A 24,302-nucleotide genomic window follows, 5' to 3' on the forward strand; every position below is an offset into this window, starting at 1 on the left:
TGCACACTTCTAAGTATTAAGTACAAGAAATATATAATTCAAAGTATAAGTAGCTCTTAATTAAATCATTTTCACAACACTCTTATTCAAATTTTATGGTTATTAAAAGAGCTCTTTCAAACTTAAATTTGTTATTATATATCACTCCTCACAGACATAAAAAGACACAGACAAGAGACACAATTGGTTAGAGCATTTCTAAAACTTCTTCACATCAGATAATGATTCTTTCCAATCTTTTGAACTTACAGCTATTGCTGTCTACATCTTTGTTCGCAATAGCATTCTGTCACCAGAAGTATTCGTGAAACTTCAAATTGCACTGCACAATGGGTATGTGTACACAAAGATACAAATCACAATCATAATCCATAAATATATACAATTGTGGAAGCATTGCATTGTGTTTCATAAACATGTACAATTATTATATAGCAATGCAAATCAGTCTTTAAAGATAGTATTTCTAAGGTATCCGTGCATTAGGGCATTCCTAGTCCCTCTCTTCTCTTTTCTGCTCATGTTCTGACAATCATTTAGTACATTTTATGCAGGCTTTTTTCTTTTTAAAGACAGGTTTCATCTATTATGCAGCCTGGAATGAGCTTGAGTTCCTGATCTTCTTGTTGCCAGCTCTGGAGTGCTGAACTTACAGGAGTACAACACCATCCCTCAATCTAACATGCACTGCCTTAATTGTTCTTATCTAACGTGTCAGTAGACTAGAGTAGGGGTTCACTTCCCTTCCTCAAGTGGTTCTTCGAATACTTACTGATAGCCAACAGAGGACTAATTGATACTTTATGTGGCCAAAATAAGAATTAAGCTCACCATTGAATATACAGGACATCAGTGCTCAACTGCTGTTTTAGTGATTTTAAGTGGACAGTAAGATGAACTATCATTTCAAAGATATTAAAAAAAGTTAAAAGTTATGCTTTAGTCAGCCATAGTGGCACACTACTTTAATCTCAGCACCAGAGGTGCAGAAGTAGGAAGATCTCTGTGAGTTCAAGGTCAGCTTGGCTTACATGATGAGTTACAGGACAGTCAGAGCTACATAGAGAGACCCTCTCCCTCAAAAAAAGTTATATATTAGTTTGATTGCCTCAGCATTGGAAATAGAACTAAATTATGCTTTCATGGTAAAGAAATATGGTTTAATCTATGTTTAAGAATTCGTAAATACTTTGGTTGGACATCATTGCACTTTCAAAATAGCCACAGAGATTAGGTAGCTAAGGAGGGAGCAAGTGGTGAAAAGGAGATCCTCTAAAGAAAGGGAAATGGTATATAGTGTTATTAAGAGATATTAAGGGAAATTAGAATGGGAGGACTAAAAGGAGAGGGAACTGGGAGAGCAGAATAAAGGAGAGAATGTAGGGAGGGACAACTAAGAGTGAAGGCCTCCACAGAAGCTTCTTAAAATATATTTACATAGGAAAGAAGTTTAAAAGTAATCACCACAGAAGAGGGGAGAGAATATCCCAAATAGACACTTTATGCTACCAAGTTAAAACCTTCAGTGTCAGGAATGGGTTACCTCTTATTGATTCATTGGCCAAATGGGTCTCATAGGATTTCCTTCTTCAGACATCACAGGCTATTGCTTACCCTCCACAATCTGATGGTAAGACCCTACTACTAAAGATACAAGTTACTTATTTCATCACAAATGGAGAAATCAAGCTGGTGGCCAATTAAAAGCTTTCTTTTTAAAACTTTTTTATTTGAATTAGAAACAATATTGTTTTACATGTCAATTCCAATTCCCTCTCCCTCCCCTCCTTCCCTGTCTCCCCCCCCCCACAATGAACACCCTACCTATCCCATATCCTTTCTGCTCCCCAGGGAGGGTGAGGCCTTCCATAGGTGGTCTTCAGAGTCTGTCATTTCCTTTTGGATAGGGCCTAGTACTATCCCGTGTGTCTAGTAAAAGCTTCATGTCTATTGACTAGTGTTCATAGTGCTACTGGAGGTGAAAAGTAATCATCAATATCTCCCAGAGACTGAACTTGTGATATAGAACAATGCAAGATATACTGGTGCAATAGTGGCACAAATGTTATGGGAGTAACCAACCACTTTCTGCTTGGATTTAAGGCCTATTCCATAAACTGGAACCTACACCTGGTACTACTAAAGGGGCCACAAACTTGAGATTAGATAGGCCATGTGTTTCAGGAACATAACAACAAAATGATTCCCAATCACTCATAGATCAGAGCATTGCTCAACCCTCATTAGAGAAGTTTCTTCTTGCAGTGAATGGCAACTAAGCAGGGGACTCATGACTGGACATTGTGCACAGTGAGAGACTTAGGAGCATTGAGTCCTAAATGGGATGTCTTTATCAAATTAGTCTTCTCAAGGCTCAGGGATTTATATGGAAGAAGAGTCAGAAAGATTTTAAGAGCCAGAGGTGGTAAATGATACCAAGGAAAGAGCATCTTTCAGATACAACAGGATTGATACACATATGGATTCATAGAAACCATTATTACAACATGCTCAAGATCTACACAGGTTCAAACTAGACAAGAATCCCAGGACTGAGAAAGGGAAGTAGACAGAGTTGTACCCCTAAACTACAAGTTGTACCCCCAAACTGTTTGTAATTGAAACGTGTTAGGAAAGGGAAAACCAATTTTCTTCAATGTCATTGGATATATCAATCACACTCCAGACAGACACCATGCCCAGAGTAGTTAGCCAACATAAAATAGACTCCATGTTTATTTATGTGTTATGTAGGTTTTTTTTGTTTTGGTTTGTCATATTTTGTCTGATTTTTTTTATTTGATTTTCATTTTCTTCTTGAGAAAAAGAACATGAAGCTGGTGGGAAGAGAGATAGGGAGAATCTGAGACAAGTTGCAGGAGGGAGTAGAATATGATCAAAATATATTGCATGAAAAAATTTATATAAAAAATTAGAAAACAACAAAATTATATAATTAAATATTTAAATAATCAGTGATGAGTTATAAAAGGAGGAGCGTCAGCTTTTAAAAGGGGTGTGTGGCTCCCTGAGTGTATGGGCGGCAGAAATTGGTCTTGATAGGTTTAAAATAAAGAGGACACAGATTTGAGTGTGTAGGGAAGGGAGCTGGATCAGAGAATAGTTGGGGGAGGGGTTGAATATGATAAATAAACTGTAAAAATTCTTAAGGAAGAAATAAAAATGAGAAAAAGGGACAATGATTAACTACATACACAGAACTATTCGTCCTTACATTATGTGGTAAATCATGCTGGCTGGAGTTCTTTCCAAGCACTTATTTATGCAAAAGAACATGCAGGAAACTGCAATCACCATAGACACTTGATTCCTCTAAATGAAAAGTGCAAGGCGTTAAAAATCTAGACATGTTAAAAATTACTCTCAGGTTATTTGATGCAGGCCATTTTTTGAAACAGTGGTCAGTTTCAGAGTCTGTTGCTGTGGAAGTCAAGATGTCAACTCAATTGCTATGTAAGCTACATAATTGCAAAGTAGAAAAACAAAACAAAAAAGCATACAAAAAACAATAAAAAGGGAACTGAGAATATAAAGCTAGAATGAGAATTTTCAAGTTTCTGCTCTACTACTTAGTATCTGTAGGATGTTGAGTAAATTACTTAGCTTGCCTGATTTATATAAAACAAGAACACTGCATATTCACAGGGCTATTGTGAGGGTATAATTATATAACCAGGTTAGGTATTAATTTTAGCAAAGGAAGCTAGAACAAACAATAAAACAAAACAGAACACTTCTTTCCCCTTCCCCTGCTACCACCTCCTATATATGTTTACCCCAGGATTGGTCATATTGACAGATTTGAAAAATGTAAGCAATTTCTTCAAGGCATTCTCCAATTCTCTTGCCTACAAGTAATCTTTCCCTTTTCGCAAGCAGTCTTCCTGCATTTTGTTACTAAAGCTTATTTTCACATTGTTTCACACTTTATGCATATGGCGTATCTTTCTAACGGTCACAAACGTATATGATTTTAAAGAATAAGGAGCTTGTCTAATTTATCTTCATAGTACTAGCATTTAACATGATGTCAGCAACAGATAGGAGGTTTTGCTAACAGAAGGATATGAATGAAAAAACAAGGCAGGGATCATGTTTCCATACTGACCTCTCTTTTTGAACAACCATTAACTAAAAGAGGTCACTACAGCTCAATCAACACTAGAAGTCAGACAGGAGACATCAGACTGTGATTTATCAATTAGTGATTAGGTCAACTAACGGTTATTTGAAGGCTGGGATAGGAAAGAACCTTTGAAGAGTAATACATTGGTATTTTCAAAGTCTGAAAATACTGATAATTGCTCTGGGGAGACAAGTACATAGTGTCACAAGGCTTAAAAAGCCAGAGAAATGATGAGCAGAGTGGCTACTAAACAATAAAATAAGACTATTTTCTTTGATGTTCATAAACAAGCATTTCTGACTAAATTCTTTTAGGTATTCTATGAATATTTTATTTGATATGGACTTCATATTTACTAAGTAAGGTTTTCTCATTGAAACCAGAATGTTTTCCTAATATTTACTGTTTCAGAGGAAAACATCTTTAAATAAAAACTAGTCAGTGGCAATCACAACCATCCGATTTATGAGCCACTTTATATGGAAAATGATATGCTTAAGTACATTTAACACAAATCACAAGTATTTGGAAATAGATTTTGAGATAACATAGCCACCAATTTTAAATATGTGATCAGATTGTCATTGTCAGATGTGAGGGGAAAAAACACACACAGAACAAGGAACACTAAAGAGCTGAGTAGAAGAGTTTCTCAACAGAATATGTAGCCTAGGCCTAGACACATGGGCTTCCAACACACAGGAAGAGACTTAAGCAGGGGCAGTACTTGCTGGAAAAGGACCTTGAAGATTTGGGAGTGCATTACATTTGTTAATTTTTTGGGTATGATATTTAGTGCCATATAAAAGACTAGGTCAAATAAGCAACTTGAGAACTTGCATCTTCTATTTTATGATTTAACAAGTATATTTTGTTGTACCTGAGTCTAAAATTAGAACCTTTGAATTTTATATTAAAACTATGGAAAATATTCACTCAAGTTACTGATGCACTTTCTACCATTTTTATGTTTCAACTTTCCTACAATCATGCCTATCTCCATTCCTATTTATAATAAGTAATTTTAAATGTTATTTAAAAAATTTCCAGGTATTTAAAAATAATTTTGGAGTCAAGTATGGACTATTTTGTTGAAAAATTTGTATTTTCACAGAGCTTAAAAATATACTGTACCAGAAAACTGCCTGAAGAGATTATCATGTGTACATATTTAAGACTAGCGCGCCTAGCTTAATCACAATTTTCTTACATTGCAGTTTATTTTTGCATTTTATAGTCCAGCAAATTGTCATAATAAAAAATGTGTATTTCACCCCATGTTTTGAAAATACTATATTCCAACAGTTTGCTTTTTTCATCTAAAAATGGTAGTGAAATTCCCTTAATAACCAATAGCGCCTTTCTTGTCTGTACTCACTCATTTTCTCTGCCCACGTGGGCCTTACTTCTAAGCCCATTGAAAATGGTGTTTTCCAAGCATGTGCCACATGACTTGTTCATATAAATGGAGCAAATTAAACTGTCTCCACATATATCCTATCACATTTGTAGTCCTGATTTCTCTCTTTAGCACGTGGCCAAGACACCGTATTATCTGCCTGCAGAGGTTGACCTCAGGATATTAGATTCTGCCACACAGCTCTCTTGTACTAAACCGAGGGGAAACACTTAATCACCCCTGCCTTTTCAGGAAAAAATCAACTTTAAATTTGCCATGATGAAAAATCAATAAACCAGTAATTGCTTGGCTTATCATTGCATGGAAGAACAAATTGGGAAGCGAAGCTTAGCGTCCACACAGATTTCAGTGAGACACATGGAGTTTCAGGATCACTAAGCTAGAAAAGGAAAAGGTCTCAGAGTGATAATTAAATCTACTCATGCTGATTTTCTGCCAAATTTATTTCCCAAGAGTATATAAAAATGTTTCACTGCTTACTAGCCAGGCATAACTAATCAAATCAACATTACACCAACATATATACAAGAAACCAAAAATGCAAATGCAAGACTGTAGATAACAGATTAATACTGACAAAAATGTTAATAAAACTACTTGACATTTTCTTTTAAAAATTGTTTTGTTCTATAAATACCCATTAATAATTTATCAACTAGCTTAACATTTTAATAAAATAACCTTCTCATTGTTTTAAATGGTGAAAGTTTTGATTAAGCTATAAAATCTTATTTATTAAAAAAAATCTCAGACTATCATACATATTTTTATTCCCAGTACAGTTGTTTGTAGCTTGTTTCACCTAGCTTTATGCTTCCTCAATGTAAATATAAGCTGTTATTTATAAATCAGTCCATTATTCTACACATTTCACCCCATTCAATGGAAGCTACCAGATCTGTTGTCTAAATTAGGCTTCACACACAAAAACAGATCCATTGTCCAAAATAAAATGAGGACTATACATCATCCTTCCGACAAGGCAAATACACACCAAGAGAAAACATTACTGAGGATACTTGGCGTTTAAAAATGACTCCTACTAATAGACCTGATTCCATGCAGCCGATCAGCATCACTCTAATGGAAGCGCAACACAATTATACTCAAACACTCACACGGAGAGAAGGAGGAGGAGGAGTCTTGCTTTTTCTTTTGTTAAAAAATGATTTTATGTGTGTCCTTCAACTGGCTACTGGGAGTATGATAATTAAAACATTTAAAACAGCACAAGCCCCTCAGTCTCTAATCTGAAGCTCAGGTCAGCTGTCTGTAGATTCTAATTTGTCCTCCATTTGTATTCATGACAAGAAAATACTGAATATTTAACAGCAAACCAGCAGGAGGAGGTATTGTGGGCTTCGAGGTTAAATAATTTGATTTCTGTGCAGATTACATGTAACATCCAACAACTAATCTCACACCTGATTTGGCAATACAATTACAGTAACAATGATGCAGGTGCACCATCACTACAAAGTGAAGAAATAAGAACTTTTCTCATGGGCTGGGAAGCAATAGCTTTAAAGTATTGCACTGCTCACCGCACTTCTAAGGCCACTTTTTCAATACAAAAGCAAAAATAACTTACAAAGCATGTCAATAGCTCTGCTGTTTCTTTGATGGCACTAGGAGCTCCTTCTATTTTAGCTCACTCAACAGCAGTGAGATTTGCAAACAAAACACAGGTCTGTCAAGGGGCCTGCATGATGTCTTCTGGTCCAGTCTCCTGCCTTCGGGCAGGAATACATTGAAACAGAAGCTTTGTTTTGATCTGAGATAAACTTCCATCTGTTGAAAAGTCCAAGTGCTCTTTTAAGAGAATGGACTGTTTCTTAAAAGTAATAAAACGATAAGGCAGAAAATCAGAGCAAAATACCACAACTTCCTTATAAGAGCATGGATTTGATTACAAATGTTCCAAAACACACATACGCATGCATGCACGAACACAGAGAGAGAGGGAGGAGAGAGAGAGAGAGACAGAGAGAGAGAGAGAGAGAGAGAGAGAGAGAGAGAGAGAGAGAGAGAGAGAGAGAGAGAGGGAAGAAGAGAGGGAGAAAAGAAGGGAGGGAAGGAGAGGACGTTAAAATTAAATAAAAATCCCTGTAGCATGGCATGGAATGCATGCCCAGGATACTTCAAGGAGTTGAAGAATATACGTGAATTAAGATTTATGTTATAAAGAGAAATCAGTTTATTATACATAGTCATATCAAATCATGAAGAAATAAACACATATAATTTCATCATTTTCCATCTTTTAAATCTATATTTCTGGACAAGACCATAAACAATTACATCAGTCTGATTTTCTTCCCCCTCTTCTGATTGGTGTTTTTGCTTGTCACAATTGTTAAACAAATCTGAGGACAAAAATAACCATTAGGACATTCATGCATTAAGTGGATGCTATAATAATCGAGGGTCTTGCTTGGCCTTCTTTCTACAATGATAATATCTAATGCTATATTTTTTAAAAGATGAACTCTAGCTGGATGTTCTGAGACACACCTACAGTTCCTCCTACCCCAGGAGGTTGCAGCGGGAGAACTGCCTGAATTCATGGGGTTCCCTATGCTGGACCATGTGGTGAAACATTGTTCCCTCCACCTCCAAGAAGCAAAAGACACTTTCACCCTTGGGGTTTTTAGAATTCCCTAGGGAATCACCATCTTCCATTTTTAAGTGACTGCAGAAACCATTCTGTATTGGGCATAGCAAAATGGATATGTAAGCATGGTGGCTACCTTCTCACAGTTCACAATCTACAGGAACACACTGTTAGGAAGTGGATCAGTCCTAAGCAGGGAAGGGACAGATAAAGCTGCAGGACACTGCCCTAGACTTTCAAGAAGCTTTCAACACATTGTTCACATACAAACTTAAATTTAAAAATCACTTTATTATGCTTGATTCCTATTTTTCTTTAGTTTGAGATGGAGAAGTTCTGTGGCTCTTCTTTGTTTGCTCAGGGATTGGCAACTTCAATGCATCTTCTAAGATTCAATGTTATTGGCCAAACTGGTTCCTCAACCTCACTGACCTTTCCTAAGAAGTGATAGCTTTTGTTCTATTGTGTGATTTTTTTATGTAAATATTCATCTGAGACTCTCTGTTCCTGATTTGTGAGAAGACTAGAAAGTCACTAAGGACCAACAAGTAAGTTTTGTAAAAAAAACACAACAAGACTATTTCATTTTCTAGTAAGTTTACAAAGTAGCAGGTCTCTTTATGGTGATTTTTTTTTAATACATAAAAGTTTTGGTTTATCTTTCTACATGGCCCCCTCCCTCTTTACCATTTCCTTGCTTCCATATGCTTATACACCTTCTAGTTCCGGTATTCTCCCTTCCATTTTTATATCACATATGTTCTATGTTTTATTTTAGTGTGTGTGTGTGTGTGCGTGCACGCACGCGTATGCACACGCACGCTCGCACACGAGCACATGCGCACACATGTAGAGGTCAAATTGGTCTTTCCTTCTACCTCCATGTGACCCTGAAGGTCGTCGAACTTCAGTCACTTAATTTTCATAGCAAGTGCCTTAACACACTGAGTCATTCACTGAACCCAAATAAACAGGTCTTTAATGATATCTATTTCTGAATTTAGCTATGTGTACAGAGCAGTTCACAGAGCGTAAGTGAACACGGAGCAGGATCACCCCTTCTAGCTTTATGGGGATTAGAGAGTGGTAGGAACTAACGAAAGACTATACTGAATATGACTTAAATGCTAAACAATGAACAATCTATGCCAATGAAGGAAACTGGGAGAACTTTTTCTAAAGCTGAAGTACAGTAAATGCAAACAATACTACTTCCTAGCTGCCCAGAAACCAGCTCACAAAAATAAGGTTTAAGTCCAGCTTCCTGAACTAGCAAGGTGGGTTTCAATATCTACAGTCCACTTCTAAAAGCTTGGTGCTGTCCTTCTAAATTCTGTTTGAAAATTGTAAATCTGTTGTTGAATGTGAATGATGAGCAGTTTCAAGGACTCCTTAGCACCAAAGACTTGCTGGGTTTCTATGCAAATACCTGTAACAGCATGCTTTGGAGTATGCAGATGAAAACTGGATGGTGATTTCATGATAAAAAAATTAAAATATGTTTAAATGCGTACTGATGAAGCATTTAATCAGTTACAGAATTTAAAAATAATATTATATACAAATTTACATAAAATATGGAATTAGATATGGTTTTATTACATCAAAGATATGGCCAAATGTCAGTTACTAATAAGCATTTATAATCTGCCTAACTTCTACCAAAGAAACTGTAACATAAAAACAAAAACAAAAACAAAAAACGGAGAGAGCAATACGGCTCAGTGGGAAAGGTATTTGCCACCAAGCCTACCATTTAAATTTGATCACTAGAATCCACATGGTAGAAGGAATGAAGCAGCTCTTATAAGTTGTTCTCTGATATCCATTCCCCCATATCCTAAATAGATACATAAATACATGAATGCAATAATAAATTAGAGAAAGAATTTTCTAATTTTTTCACCAGTCCTTTCAAATTTATATTGTCTTTCACATATCTTTATTGGGTTCTCAATATATGAAAGAAAAGTCTAGAAAGCAATTGTTACTTTAAATACACTAAACTATGGTAGACTGCTTGTGTAGCATGCAGGAAACCTTGGGTACCATGTCTAGCACTTCATGAAACTGATGAATGATGCTTCATGCCTATAATCTTACTACTTGGAAGGTAGAGGCAGGAAAATTAGAGGTTCAATATGATGTTCAGCTAAGAAGTTGTAGATCAGCCTGGGCTACATGACATTCTGTCTCAGAAAGCAAACTACAATACACTTGCCGGGAAATGCATATTTGGCTGAATTTCTGAACTTTAGAACTCCATAATTTTTGAAAATATCTAGAATAATTTGTACCAATTAATGATATATTATGATTTTTCCAAAATAAATGACTCTAAAACTTCTAATTAGTACATATTTCTTCATACTGTATCTAGAATTTTGCTGCATCCAGGTATAATAGATGGTGAACTTTTAATTTTCAAGGCAAAAATATCATTTCCTACTTGTATGATTTTCCTCCACACAATTTTATAAAATATATGGAAAGTGTGCCAGTTCCACAGATGAACAACTGAGCAAATAAATACATTTGAAAGAAATCTGAAGCTACTAAAAGACTCCCCTTATTTTCACTAAAAACAGAACCACACTATACTGAATAAAATAACGGAAGCCAGGAAGAAGGATCTGTAAGAGGGGTAATCAAATTTTCTAAAATAGTATTTTATATCTATTGACTCAAGATCTTCTAGTTGTAAGGACAATATTAAGGCATCATGATCCATCAAACTGGCCTACTAGCTACAGGTAATATTACAAACATGATTGCCCAAACAAGCCTGTACCTTTTAATCACAAATGTGGCATTTAAAAGGCTTGTTAGTTAGTTCAGTGCACAGGCACTGTTAACATGATATATCATAAATATAAGAGAAGGTATCTGATGAAGGCACTGTGCCATTACTGAGATTATAAAGAAGCCCAAAATATATATCTTTTTCATACAAGGTGCTACAAGTTTGCTGAGTTTATTAGTCTTGATATGAGTTATTTTAAATAAATATATCCAAACACATAAGCATTACCTTCAAACATCAATTATGAAAATGATGAATACATTGCCTGAACAATTGGATTTTCATAATCTACTACTTATCTACAATGTTGCTTTTTACAGCCTACCAAGCAAACATGTGGTCAAACACTCATTCTCAGAGGGTGGACTCTATTTATCATGCTTGTTAAGACATATCTGGGAGTGAAATGGGGGACCAAACTTTACTAAGCTGTTTGCAGTAAGGCTTTCAAAAGCAAAAAGGTGGGTAGCACCATAAGGACATGACATACTTTACTGCATGCTTTGAAAACTAAGTACTTTGGATGAGGTAGTAACTTGAAAGTGTTAAAGACAATTTCACTGTAAAACTAGAACACACAATCTTATAATATTTGCTACAATGAATGATATAGAACAAATGTCAGTCTCTGGCTTGCTGTTGTCAGACTGAATAACTACAGGGTCTTTATTCTTTTGTGCTGAAGTGAGGTATCCATACTTTCAAAACAAAGTGGTGATACATTTAAAAGTTCTCAGTGATATTCTGATGTATGCCAACAAGGCAATTGCTTGATTTGTTTGATATGACTTTATGTCAATGGATTTTTAAAAAAATCTGTTATAAATGGTAAATTTAAAAAATAAAAAAATGTAAGAACTGATCCACAATCGTATATCATGCATAAATTTCCAGTTTTTATTTGTTATTTTCTTTTCTTTCTTTCTTTTTTTTTTTTTCTTTTTGGTTTTCCGAGACAGGGTTTCTCTGTGTAGCTTTGGAGCCTATCCTGGCACTTGCTCTGTAGACCGGGCTGGCCTTGAACGCACAGAGATCCGCCTGCCTCTGCCTCCCGAGTGCTGGGATTAAAGGCGTGTGCCACCAACGCCCGACTCTGTTATTTTCTTATTCTTAATTTTTCCTTCTTGTCTTCTGTTTATATTTGTATCTTTCACTTTTCCAGCTGTTGTGACAAAGTAGATCAAAAAGCCAGTGCTGGCCCTTAATCCCAGCAGTCGGGAGGCAGAGGCAGGTAAATCTCTGTGAGTACGAGACCACCCTGGTCTACAAGAGCTAGTTCCAAAACAGCCTCCAAAGCCACAGAAGAACCCTGTCTTGAAACTCCTCTCACCCCCCCCCCCAAAAGCCAAACATTGCTATAGTGGTTGGATTGGTAAGAAGCTAAGCAATACAAATTTATTACTGTTGGTTGCCAAGAGATTACAACTACGCTTCGGCTTGCTTTATGTCTCTTATTTTGAGGAAGCATCAAATATAACACAAAGCAATTTAAAATTTAACAGCATGGATTTACACGAGTGGTGTTTATTAAGCCAGTAAACCAAGAAAACTTTACAAGTCTTCCTTACTTTTCTGTCCAAAGTTCTCAAAGGGCATCATATTAAAAGCCTTTCCTGAAGGCCCTATATAGTAAATATCGTCTCCCAATCTGTCCCTTGTTATGTTCCATTGCTCTTCCTGACACTTGTCATCACATACATGTTTGTTCTTAAATACCTCTCACTGCTAGGATGTTGTTCCAATACACTATTTTCTACCTACAGCCCAAGACCAGAACAGTGTCTTTCATGTAAGAGATACTCACTAGGTACTTGTAGAATGAAATGAATGATTAACTATGATAAATACTACCTATGGTAAGATGGCTACAGGACAGTAAGCACAGGAATATTTATACAATTCACTAGCCTAAGCATCTCTGTCCAGTCAAATTAAAAATCAAAATTAGCCGTACTAATTTGCTAAAGTATACTTTCTTATATTCTAAGACATACTCTGTTCATGTGTATAATACAATGACTCTCGAACAGTGTTGGAGTTAAACCCCTGGGCCTTGGTCATGCTTGGCAAGCACACTACCATTGAATCATACCTCCAGCCCAAGTTAATGAATTGCAGCAATCATTACCACAGTCCAAATTCAGAACATTTCCATTATCACCAGCAGAATTTTAAAAATATTCCCCTTTCCTGCCCTAGCTAATCAGTCACAAGATTTATAGATATGTGATTTTTTCTGAGTATTCATATAAATAGTACAGTATACACTCTTTTCTACTTTTCTTTAATCTAATATAATGTTTACAGGCTCATTTATGTTAAACTACCAGTAGCTCATTTCTACTTATTTGTGAAATGAATTCTATTGCATGGATACAATGCATATTGTTTATCAGTTTGTTCAATGGCATTTATTTTGGTTTTATCCATTTTTGGTCACTGAAAGACTGTTGTGGATGTTTGTGTACATGTCTATAAGATGTATTCAATATATCTCTTGGGTTAAATATATAAGAATGGAATTGATAAATCATACAGTAGACCTTTGTTTAACTTATTTTAATGATTTAATTAAAATAGAATTGTATCACTTTGCCCTTTGTTCCTTCTAGCCACTCCCAGTTACCCTCCTTGAACCCCTCTCATCACCCCCAAACTAGAAGCTGTCCAACTATCTTAAGTGTATGAACCATTTCACTTTCTTTTGATTATCAATACTTGCAATTGGGTTTTTTTAAAATAGGCAGTACCTATTTTTTTAAAAAAAACATTTTTACCAGTTCTTTGAGAGCTTTGCATTTTATACAATGTGTTGTGATCATACTCACCCCCCTAGTCTTCTCAGATACATACACACCTCTTCCTCACCCACCCATTTTGAGATCTTTCTTTTAGGACAATTGTGCTACCCAAAACATTCTTGGAAGTGTAGTCTTCCACTGGAGTATGGCTAACTTGCGAGGGGGATATAATTTACAGAAAACCAACCCATTTGCCCCCACCAACTAACATGGCTGGGGTGGTAGGACTGTGTGCCCAGTTCTCCTCTCCATGTTGGGATTTAGTCTGGCTTGGGCTTACACAGTGTTGTGCATGCTGCCTTAACTGTTATGTGTCCATATGTGCAGCTACCTTCCTGAGTCCAGAAGATATAATGTTAAGTAGATAGACATTTTACTAATGTAGGTGACATGTTTCTGTTTTAATCAAGAACTAACTTGAAGAAGCTGAAACTATTGGATAATATCATCTTTCAAAATGAACAACCTGATAAATCATTTTGTGTGTGGCATTACTCATCTTCAGATAATAAAACAGACACACAATATTGATTCACAGAAATTTAAAAATGACCTGGTCAAAAGCCCATGGCTTAGGAGGGGATAGGCCCTAACCTAAGAAGGTAATCTACTATAGTGCTTTGCTAACGGAACACACTGTCAAAGTTTAAATTTGTAGGTTAGTGCTTCTCTGAATCCCAGCCAGAGATGTTATATTCTGCAGTGAACAGCTGTTAATGCAAAGACTCACAATTGGCCAAAATGCTGCGCCTGAGGGACTACTGAGTGCTCAGCCTTAAATGGGACATTGATTTCACACCCCACCCCCAAGGCAGGGTGAACACTGTAAAAGAGGGGACAGAAAAATGTAAGAGCTGGAGAATGGGGAAGAATGTTGTGAAATATGGCCTTCTGGTCATGATGGCATTTGCACTTAAGAATTCACTGCAGCTAGGGACAAGACCTACAAAAATCAATCAACAGTCCAGGAAATACCAGAAATTGGACTCAGTGAGTTACAAAACAACAACAACAACAACAATACCCAAATGAAACAAAACAAAACAAATGGAGAGTGCATGGGGGGGAAGTGAGGTTTTCACAGAAAGAATGTAAAGAGGAGTTGGAATGATGATGATATGTGACACTCCTTTGTGAAGCTGTCGAAGAATAAATGAAACATACTCCAAAAAGATTTTTTTTTGGTTAAATTTAAGTGTTTACATGGATAGGGAAACTTTAGTAGAAACTAGGTATTTTGGTAAACTACAGAAGAAAGTGATTCTGCTTATAATGTTAAATGGTGTTTTGAGATACATAAGAACTCTTATGGATATCTTATGAATACATAAGAACTATGAATTATCCCATGTATTTATTTTATTTTCTTCTTAAATTATTATTTATTATTCCTAGAAAAATATGTTTTTTAAATAATATATCATGATTGTGGTTTTTCCCCTACTCTTCATATTTCTGTTCACCTCCCTTCTCATCCAGATCCACTATTTTTCTGTGTCATTAAAAAACAAACAGGCTTCTAAGGGATACTAATAAAATAAAAAATAGCAAGATAAAACAAAAACTAACACATTGGAATTGGACAAAACAAACAGAAGGAAAAGAGCCCAAGAGAAGGCACAAGAAGCAGAGACCAACTCATTCACACACCTAGGAATCCCATAAAAACACTAAACTATACAGAAAAGACCTGCTACAGACCTGTGTAGGCCCTGTGCATGCATGTTGCTTCAGTCTCTCTGAGTTCTTATGTGCTTTGATCATTTAGAGGGTCTTGCTTTTGTGTTGTCTTCCTTCCCCTCTGGCAATTTTTCTGCCTTTTCTTTCACAGGGTCTCTCTATTTGTTCCCATCTGCTGCAGGAGAAGGCTTCACTGATGATGGCTGAACAGGTACTGATCTATTAATGTAGCCGAATATCATTAGGAGTCATTTTATTGCTACATTCTTTTTGTAGACCAGTTGTATTTAGTCCCTGCACTATCTAGTCACCCAAGCAGTGTTGAGATTGGGTTCCACCTTGTGAAATGGGCCTTAAGTCAAATCAGATGCTGGTTGCTTACTCCTATAAGCTTTCTGCCACCATTGCAATAGCATATCTTGCAGGTAGGACACCATTGTAGATCAAAGTGTAGATTGAAGTGATTGTAGCTGGGTTGGTGGTCATGTTTCTCTTTCAGTAGTATTCAAAGTACCTTCCTGTACCAAAGATGCTGTAACATAGGGATGAAGGCTTTATGTAGGCATTGTCTTGACATCTCCATGTTCAATGAGTTGTATAGGTCATGCCCTCAATGGGTCCTTGCTGTCAGTTTGTGTAGAGTAACCTACAGTCTTCACAACAGCCTGGATTGTTTGGGGGTTCCTATGAGACCTCTTTGGCCAACAATTCAATTAGATGTAATCTAATCCTCAGACTGGAAGCTTCATTTGGTAATAAGAGATGGCTCTCTCTCCCCAGTTATTTGGCAATTTCAGTTAGATAGCCTTTATAAATGTATATATTTTAGGAAGCTTCTATTGATTTGTTAGGTTTCACCCCAGGACAAATGGCTGAAGTGCCAACTTATCAGACAAAAGCAGACCTGACCTCCAGCTTCCCCTTGCAGTCCCTCAGTCTCCTTCTGGGCTAGCATACTCCACCATTTACCCTCAACTCTTCAGCCCAGACTGCTGGCTGCTCTTCCCTATATAATCCAACCATTTTAGTTGCCCACTCTTTTTTGTGCCTTTAGGCCTTTTGGCTGCTGCACCTGGTGTCCCCACCGCCACCCCGCCCCCGTCTGTTCCCATTCCCCTCATCCTTCAGGATGGTAATGTCCACTCTGGACTCTCCCAGATGTCCCTGTCCCTGCTTCTGGCTCTGCTCTACCACATATCTATAACAAGTCTTCTTATCCACCATTTCTCTTCATTCATTTGGTGCTTTCACACTACCACTCAAACAGTCCTCAATTTTAACATTCTCTCCCTTGTCCCCTCGTCTATCATTCTCCCCACTTGGTCCTTCCATTCCAGCCCTCTCCTGCCATCCTTTCACAACTGCTTATTCTATTTCCCATTCCTAAGCTCTCTGACACCCCTGTTCCCAGTCTCTTACTTTATACCTCACCAATGTAGTTCAATGGAATGTAGCTTGGTTTTCATTGACAACTTCCAAGGGCATGCGTACTCTTATACACATACTCACACAAAGACAAATATCAATATATACAATTACAAGTAAAAATAGATCCCAATTTTTTAAAAGTAAAAAAGTAAATGAAAGTTTTAAGTTACCTAATAATTATGAACTTTTGGGTATTTTTCTTCTTAGTTTGAGAAAAGCTTACCAAAATGAATTTTTTTGAGAAAAAAATTACCCCTGGTTAGCCTTGTGATTAGATTTGCAGTTTTAGACCAAATATTAATTAATTTTTCAGGGAGTTAGATTTTTCTTTCTCTCCATTTTTAATTTAAATTAGAAACAAGATTATTTTATATGTCAATCCCAGTTCCCTCTGCCTTCCCTTCTCCTCTGCCCCCTCCCCCCAACTAACACCCTACCTATCTATCCCATACCCTTTCTGCTCCCCAGGGAGGGTGAGGCCTTCCGGGAGTTAGATTTTTATATTAGATATTTTATTTTTAATGTGAAAAATAAAACAACATACAATCTCCTATTTTTATAGTAAAATGTTTGGGATATTATAAAGGTAAGTTTAAGTAAAATTATGTAGAGAATTAAATACAACAGAACCAACACTATAATTGCTGGTACCTGAGAAAATTAAAATCTGTATTGAGTGTTGGAAAATTTTAAACAAATTTTCTCTGAGTTACTCTGAGCTAGTCATTCGGCAGGAATAATTTGTCCCCACAGTTGATTAAGTAAATTGTTTCCATGCTAGCATTTAACTGCTGCTGTTCACATGGAAAAGTTAGGTAAATGAATGAGTTTTATCCTGATGTTGGGACGAAATATAAAAAAGTCCTCTAGTTTCAGTAAAGCCAATCAGACTTAGAGAAACAAAACACAATTGAAAGGCATCCTACTGTGTCCTCTTGGAAATTACAGTTCCATTTAGTCATCTCCAAATAATTTAGCTCACAATTACAGGTTGTCACATCTCTTTACTATCACGTCATGCCCACTAGTTATGTCTTCCTAAAATGAGTATGATGTCTATGACAGCCAGAGAACCATAGCCATTTCCAGTTCCTCAATGTATTCTATGGTAAGAATGCTAAAATGTGCCAAAATTTACAAAAAAAAAAGAAGAGCATTAACTGAGCATATAATAGTTTCACACCATATTATTCTAACTATATATTTAGGTGGTAGATAAAAAAAAATATCTAGGGGCTGGAGAGATGGCTCAGGAGTTAAGAGCACCGATTGTTCTTCCAGAGGTCCTGAGTTCAATTCCCGGCAACCACCGGGAATGAGATCTGGTGCCCTCTGCTAGCATGCAGGCAGAAGACTGTATACATAATAAATAAATAAAATCTTTAAAAAATCTAACTTCCCTTAATGGATAGGAAAATTGGGTTTAATAGGGTTACCTAAGGTTATATAGGATGAGAAGATACTAACCTCTATTTAAATTTTCTAAACTTTATTAATTTCTTTACATGATTTTTTTTTTTTTTGGCTCTTCTTTGTATAAAATGTGGGCTCTTATGCTGCAGCATTGGTTTTCTTTTTCAGGATCTATTCATATGGCACAAGCAGTACCTAGCATGTAATAAACACTAGGCAAATATACAACACAAATTTATATTTTAAAAATTTAGTGTATGTTACATATGTGTGGTCATGAGTGTACCCCACAGTGAGCATATGGAGGTCAAATGATAACTCCAGGGAGTTGGTTCTCTTCTTCCACTTTCACATTAATTCTAGAAGCCAAAGTCAAGTTGACAGGCTTGTGAAGCAAGGGCCTTTGCCCACTGAGCCATCTCACCCATCCACGAGGTTTATTTTTAAATGACAAAAGTTACTAAAAGGTCAATGAAAAAAATATAACATAATATATTCAGCATTATAATCTTGTGCTGTAATTCTAAGTAACAATAATAGCTTATGGTCCTATGTAGCTATGAACTACTTTCTAATCTAGACATGCCATTTTATAACAACTCTAGGCAAATTTGATTGTCTTCCTTACTACGGAGTCACAGTGAGGTTAAGTTACTTATTCAAATATAGAGTCAAGAAATGGCAAGGCAGATTCTAAAGCTCAATTTCTTCTTTCAGTTAGAGGACACCAGGGCTATTTCCACAAGAGCATCACTGACTCCCTGGATTGCACCGACTCTCCTGAAATTATTCACTGATGGGCACTCAAGAGCTGTGTCTGCTTCCTAATGCTTAATTTATGGTGAAAATGGCTAATCGAATACAAAGGCTGTGGCTTTGAATTAGTGTTGAAATTTGTGTTTGTAGAGAAGAGAAAATATTTAAATTGGCAAGGAAATAAAAGATGGGTGATCACTGGAGGCCTATCAATGGTTACCCAGATATCAGTACAACTGTATTGCATGAACAAACACATCTTGCTGAAAAGAGCTATAATATGATCAAAATTGGTTTTCAACTCCATAAAAAGTACAGCTAAATCTGTGATACAAAAATGTGCCCAGAAAAATTATTATTACTAAGCTGTTCTGATGATGAGAGGATGTATGTAAACATGGTCAAAATTTGTGATATACTTAAAATAAGGAAATTGTATTTATGAAATCCAACACTGTGTGAAATGAATATATCTTCAAAACCACAATAGCATTATTAAAAAGAGAAAATAAAGATTTCTCTCTTGGTTAAAAATTAAAAATTAAAAATTAATTAGCACACATTGACCACAGTTAATGTTATGTCATATAACACAGTTAAAATTACATGTAAGAGCAAGGATAACAAGATTTTGCAACCACATTGTTGCAGACATGGCATCAAGGGGACTATAAAGGACAAATCACTCACTGCTGAGGGAAACAGACGGTTTGATAAAGGACCAAGTGGTCTGGAGTGACTTTTGACTAAATAATGTCTCAATGAAAATATAATTTAGCTTAAGTGGACTTTCTTCTTAAGAATATAACACTCTAACATTATAGCTAATGTGCTAAAAAGGCAATTATTGATATTTTAATTATACTGCATTATAAAACATGCAGGAATGTCACATGTGATATACAGGAAACACAACTATCCTAAGGAGATATTTTAAATCCTGTAGTGGAACTACGTAATACGGTAAGTCAAAGTGGGGGAGTTTTCTTGAGTGCTTAAATCTAAGATATAGCACATCAGAATAAATAGCCAATTCAGAATTGAGGCCACTGAGGGCAAGCTTTCTAGTTTTGTCTATCATTACATTAACATGCCAATTGAACAAACTGACTCTTAAAAGGATAGCCGGGTACCAGTTAACACAGGTAGTCATTTACTTATTTAGACAGTATCCCATATAGCTCAGAAAGTCTCAAACATAAGTAATATGTAGCCAAGGTTGGCTTTGTTCTTAGGATCCTTCTGCTTCTATTCCCACCTCATCCCTACCCTTTGGCCAAGTGCTGGGAAGACAAGCATATATGACCATGTCCAGCTTCTGAGCTTTCTTTTATAGTTACTCCAACATTTTTAAAAAGATATGTAAGAACTGGAAACACTCATCCTTTTCTCTGGAGTTTAGGTGATGAATCACAGTAGAAGGAAAGAGGGGAAACAGTTCTCCTTCTGAATATGGTAAGACTAAGAACCATAAAGCATTGGGATGGGCAAAGTTGCTAAGAAGGGGATCCTAGAAACGAGATGCTTAAGTATGGCCCTAATATAGGTCCTGAAATACTGAAGGCAGGTTGGACATTGAAAGTGTTCACACAGATTGGCCATCTAATTAGAGAAAACAGATAAAGATGATACAAAAGGACACTGATTCCCTGCTAAAACACATGCTTGTGTCTGGAGAATTTCATCTGGGGATCCCAGAAATCTAAATGACAAAACACAATATGGGAACAGCTCTAAGTAAGGACAAGAGCACTACAGAACAGAGATGCTTAGGAGGTGGAATGCAAGACTCAGAGAGGAAGGCAAAGCATAGAGGAAGGAATAATTAACCCATATTCTCTGTGTGCATGCACACATGTAGGAGAATGTGTGCCAATGTACATGGATACAGAAGCCAGAGAAGGTTGTTGGGTGACTTCCTCTATCACTTACCATCTTACAAATGAGACAAAGTCTCTCTGAATCTATTCATTTTAGGCTGGCCGGGATGAGCCCCTGGGATCCATTTGTCTCTGACACCCAGAGTTGGGATCTTAGGAGGCACAGCCACACTTGGCCTTTTCATAGGTGTTGGAGATTTGGACTCATATCCTCTTGCTTTTACAGAAACTCGAAGTTTGCCTTCAGTCTCTGTTAGAACAGCCTCATGTTATGTTCACATTTTCACTAATAATTTAGTGAAATATGCCCACATTTCCATTAATAATTTAGAATAAGCTTCCTGAGGTTTTTGGAAACAAAAATATTTGAATTTTTTAAAAAAGGAAGAAAGCCTAACATAGCATTTTTGGATAAACATAAGAGGAAAGAGAATTCAAAAGCCACTATACTTATACCAAATAAGTTCATTAGAGATAAATAAATGCAAACAAAGGACCATTATGCTTATAAATACATTAAAACATAATTAGTACCCTAAAATGAATACTAAATTAAATATAAAAACATTTGGAAAACCTAAGTAGTTGTTGCTAGAAGTTAAAATTATTTTCAATGATCTACTTTAAAATAATACATATTAATACATATTAATACATATGTTGTCATATGTATATAATCCCAGCCCTTAGAGAGTGGTACAGGGAGAGCTAGGCCAGCCTGAGCTCCATGTCAAGAGTATTTAAAAAACTGAGCAAGTATAGCCAGAACATTTCTGAATATATACAGAGAAAAAAAGAAGCAAAGTGAGATATCCTTCAAGTCAAAATAAAAAAAGCAAAGCAAACTGAAAAATTTAATATTCATTTCCTGAAATACAACCTGAAGTTGGAAAAAAAGTACTTACCTTTAAGGAGGCAAAATTTAAAACTAAACTTTAAATTCCTGCTTGCTTTTACTAAAAGATGTATCTTTATATAACTCTAGTAGAGTGAAAAGAGTTAGTAGATGGCTTATGAATGAAGGCCCATCAACGTGTACTAGGTATATCAAGTGAGCTATGTGTAAGGACAATAGGAAGTACTCCAATTAGAGGGATGTAAGGCAGAACAGTTACCCTGGGCAAATTTTGGTATACAGCTGACTTCTATCTTAGACACAATACTTTCAAACATAATATGCTATTGATTTTGGAACACTCAAAGGAAAGGACTGCATAATAGTCCAAGTGAAATTGCAAGGTACAGCTTTTGCTATGCTAATACAATAGCTTTGTCGAGATAACAGAGAGTGGATAAAGAAAGCCAGATAGACAATATTTATCTACATTTAACAATGCTTTCAACCCTGTGCTGCATATCAGCATGCTGAGAAATTAAGATATGAATTGTATAGATGATGTGACAGAGTGAATTACTAGTGGCTTCTAGATTTGAAATAAGGGATTATTATCCTTTCAGATACAGAAGTTCATATCAATGTATCTCAAGTTTTAATTTGCAGCTAGACTAATTATGTGAAATAAAATAAATGTAGCTTATACATTAATCATCTTCAGGGAAAGGTTAATTTAATAGAATTCAATATAATCCACCAGAAAAAAAATTGGAAGCAAACAATAACAAAGAATCTAAAAAGTGACTGATTTACCTATACAAAACAAGCACAGAGAACCTCATAAACAGAAGATGTGCCTTTCATATTTTAGAATCAGTGTCATATAGGTTAATTAGTTGAATTTTTCTTCTATAATATATTATTTTCCAGCTTTTTATGCACAAAAATTCCTAAGTAAAGATAAAATCATATAGCAAATACTGATAGCATTTCCTATTATTTAACTTCGTGTTTGCATGACTGTAATTCATTAGAGCAACTGTGTTAACAGGCAAGGTCTTGTCTTGGAGAAAGGATATACCGGAGTTGGCAAGCACTTTCAATGTTATTATTTAAAACCCAATGTCAGCTCAAAATAAACCATTTAAGTCTGGACTTAAAAGAACAAAAGGTAACTAACTGGCCATCACATAATCATTTGTTCATACAATAATTCTAGATTTCTATTATGTGTGAGGCATTGTGACACTAGGCCATGTAGCGTACTGTAGTGTATGCTACAGTTAGTTAGTATAATAGAGTTGGGAAAAAGCAATTAAAACAGGTATTGTTGTAAGGCTGGGGTTTTCAACAATTCTCAGAAGTAGAAAAGGTACTATGTATCATATACTATAAGGACTGCTTAACCTAGTTAATCTAAGTTTAAGGATATTGTAAATAGAGTTACAATATAATGCTCTAATATGTGTAGGTATTAAAATGTCTTAAAGTATATTTTTGAAGGAAATTTAGGACCAATTTATGATAAAGAGATATTAGAAATATCAACACATTGGTTATTATTTGGAAAGGCAGGATTTGAAAACATTCTTTTATGGGGTTAACAATTCATATTTCTTTTACAGGGCTAAGAATCCATATTATATTTTTTCATATTACATTCAATAATAATATTAAAATCTGCAACTACTAGCATTTATTTTTTAAAATTGAATAAGATTCCAATATCAGAATGAATGTCAGTAGGATAAACTACTACAAAAATGGTTGACTGTAACATGTACTACTTGTGAAAGACAGAACCACATATTTTATAAGGCCAGTGTCATCAATTGGTTGTATTGATTCAATGCAATACAGTACTTCAGATCCCTTAGACTGCTTTACATCCAGTGTTCTATGTACTAGTACTACAGACATACTACAAACATCAGTGAAAACAGAGAATGGGCTGAATGGAGGGCAACACTAGAGCATCTGACTCCAGAGAATTCACTGAAGTGCAAATGCCAAGACATGTACTTTACAGAGCCAAGAGAAGAGACTTTGCTAATGTTTTTTGCCACCAGAGTTCATTTTCTCAGGGTGTTTTGACATTAGTTGTGAATTTAGTTTGAATACATGTCTTTGTAGACTTATGCACTGAAGCCTACAGAGCTTTCTTATAGGTTGGCATTGGGGACTTGGATATCATGGGGTGCTGCTGTTAGCATTTTAAACTTCCAAACTCAAACATTTATGGTTTTGCTGGATATCAGAATCTAACCAGAGATGAAAAACACATTTTTTTTTTTTTTTGGTTTGGTACTGGCTGTTGGTACTGGTAAAAGAGCTGTATGAATTAGAATAAAATTTCAACTTTTTAATTTACTCAGTAACATACAAAGTCAAAATCTGCACTCAGCACATTTCCAGTCTTTCAACTTCTCACTATATATTTCTTTGTATGAATTTTTGAGAAACTGAAAGATTCATAACGTGTTCTAAGTGTTTGTGTAAGAGTGTGTGTGTGTGTGTGTGTGTGT

The 24,302-nt window shown here is 35.8% G+C and overlaps 1 protein-coding gene across 1 annotated transcript in view; it reads right to left on the reverse strand.

Annotated features, from left to right (window-relative positions):
- Positions 1 to 24,302, reverse strand: part of Rsrc1 (arginine and serine rich coiled-coil 1) — a 348,477-nt gene that overhangs the window by 34,707 nt on the left and 289,468 nt on the right. The gene's annotated exons all lie outside the window — the stretch shown is intronic.

This window comes from Cricetulus griseus, assembly GCF_003668045.3.
Source record: "Cricetulus griseus strain 17A/GY chromosome 1 unlocalized genomic scaffold, alternate assembly CriGri-PICRH-1.0 chr1_0, whole genome shotgun sequence".
NCBI classification, from domain to species: Eukaryota; Metazoa; Chordata; class Mammalia; order Rodentia; family Cricetidae; genus Cricetulus; species Cricetulus griseus.